The 2,500-nt window shown below is 42.1% G+C and overlaps 1 protein-coding gene across 4 annotated transcripts in view; it reads right to left on the bottom strand.

Annotated features, from left to right (window-relative positions):
- anchor (integral membrane protein GPR155 homolog anchor) overlaps window positions 1-2,500 on the bottom strand; it is a 131,563-nt gene that overhangs the window by 93,196 nt on the left and 35,867 nt on the right. The window contains exon 1 of one of the 4 annotated variants that reach the window (XM_076202897.1): window positions 917-1,057. The exons of 2 other annotated variants lie outside the window; for them this stretch is intronic. The gene's annotated coding sequence lies outside the window, so the exon portion shown is untranslated. Of the gene's footprint in view, window positions 1-916; window positions 1,058-2,500 lie in introns of those variants that run through there. One more of the 4 variants, XM_076202899.1, reaches the window with a different exon arrangement.

Genomic DNA, 2,500 nt, shown 5'->3' with positions numbered 1-2,500 from the left:
TTTCCAGCCTCAACAACGAAAGTGACCGGTGCCTGACCAGTGCCAATGTGAGGCGCCGAGAGCGAGCGAGGGCCTGGTTGGCACTCATTCCACCAAACCGACTGAGCTCATAACCGCCCCGGGTCATGGCACTTGGCTTCTCAACAGTGCCAAGTGCAGTGAGGCAACGGCATTAGAATGTGGCGCCGCAGTGGACAACAACAGCGAAAGAAGAACTCAGGAAGGGAAATGCTTAAACCATGAGACACTTGGAGGGGGAAGGGCGGAGGGGGGAGGGGGAGGGGGGCGTGGCAGTGGGGAGTTGATGGAGGATGCCATTGTGATAGATGTAAACGTAAACCGGTACTTGAAGACAAAGGATGTGATAGAGCAACTATAAAAAATCGTTTTAAAGAGAGAGCTAACGGTGTTTGCGTAACTATAGAATCTTCGCGTTTAAGAGAGCGCAAATGGTATTAAGTAACTATAAAAATTATCTCGCGAAAGTAAGCACAAAGGTACTTAAGATCCTATTACAAAATTTGCGTTGAAGAAAGTACAAACAAATAAATAACTATGAATAAAAACTTAATAAAAATTAAATAACAACTATATTAGTTTAAGAAAGCACACAACGTGTACTTCACAACATCAATAGCAAAGAACAACAACTCAAAAGCAAGCTCAAGGATAAGAGTAAATCTCAAAGCAAACTTCAAAAAATGCTACACATCGATTCAGGAAATAAGACCGACATTGATATAAACAAACTGAATAAAATCGGTCAGAATAAAAACCTGTAATGACTGATTAATGCTCAGTAAATCTTTTCAGGGTTCAAAACTTCTCATAATTTGAACTAAATTGCCTAACGTTAATCAAAACAAAAGGCTTAAAGCGTGTCGTTTCTCCCTGACAGGATAATGGAGCACATTACCCTGTTAAGAAGCAGATCCGATAACCAGCATCAACAAAGTAAAGAAGTTAACACCCAGGACTACAAACAACCACCACCGCGTATGACACAACACACACACACACACAGAGCGACCGACTCTGGCACATTACACTACGGCAGTCTGGCACAAAACTCCACACGCTCTCTTCGAGAGGGAGGACCATTCACCAGTGCCTGCGCGCGTTGACGAATCCCACAGTTGCCAATTCTCAAAAATAAAAATGTCTTCTTATAAATCGAAACAAATCCATTGCATCTGGAGCATTGTTGCAGTGGAATTCATGATGGTATGTATGCAAAGTCACCGCAACAGAGGAGAATGTGAGTTATGTGTTTAGATCAAGGAGTAATTTTGATTATTCGTTTAATGTGTACCCTAATAATGAATAACTGTTCTTTTGAAAAGAAATAAAAGGAAATATTACAAGTAAACACTTATAGATAAGTTCTCGATGAAAGAAAAATAAATTCCATCATATTTCTTAAGACATTTGTTAGCAAATGCTCCCTAAATATGAAAAATTAAACCAACCGAAGACGTTCTTCACTAATACGCATGGACAAAATATGCCGTAAACTACCCAAACCAAAATTTTACTGTTTTCTACAAAAATCTGCCTATGATGAATGTTCAAATCGTATTTGTACATCAACAGATTTATCTCACTACAATTCATCAACAATTCATCAACAACAAACAAATCATAAGACGTAGGATTACAGTATAAGAACATTAAATAAAAAAGAATGTTGTTTTATTTACTTTGAAAGATGTGTATATTATATTGCTGAAACGTTGAAAATCAAAAGGCATCTAAACTGAACTTTGTTATAAACGAACATTTGACTGAACACCATATCTATTTCGTTTCAATCTAGGCATCTACCAGCGATTTTTCCACGCCCTGGAAGACCTAGTACGTAAGGCAAAGGTGACATCGGTCAAACCTTAGTACCTCTTGGTGAGACCGATACGCCAAAATCCCTACGCATGAACTGCTTCAATACGGTTCCGCGTGTTTACCTTCCTACAGACAATTCGAATCAGTTGAGGAGAGACCTTTGACCACACAGGGGTCCACGAGAGACCGGTACCCCTTTTAGTCCTCAACCCGCCCCCTCAGATGGATAGAATCGCCTGTCATTGGCCAGAGATGAGGTCTCCAAGATTAGATTACCGTAGTGAAGGTGGTGACGCCGTTTTCCCGCGCTTTTCTCGTCCTCGAGCGCTGTTGCGGATCTTGGGGCGATCAACCTTCGACCGTATGTCGTCCTGCCATAAGGATGATCTGTGCAGTCAACAAACACAACACACACACACACACACACACACACACACACACACACACACACACACACACACACACACACACACACACACACACACACACACACACACACACACACACACACACACGACTCGATGGCGCAGTGGTAGCGTTCGCAACTGCTGCTACAGTGGTCCGAATTCGAATCCCGCCCATGGCTGAAATAATTTCGGTAATGCTGCGATGCGAGTCGTTACTCCAACTCCAACTCTCGTGGGCGGGGAGTTGGGTGTGT

This window comes from Oratosquilla oratoria, chromosome 19 (genome assembly GCF_046742065.1).
Source record: "Oratosquilla oratoria isolate Oo_2021 chromosome 19, ASM4674206v1, whole genome shotgun sequence".
Lineage (NCBI taxonomy): Eukaryota > Metazoa > Arthropoda > Malacostraca > Stomatopoda > Squillidae > Oratosquilla > Oratosquilla oratoria.
This window is presented reverse-complemented; position numbering and strand designations above follow the sequence as displayed.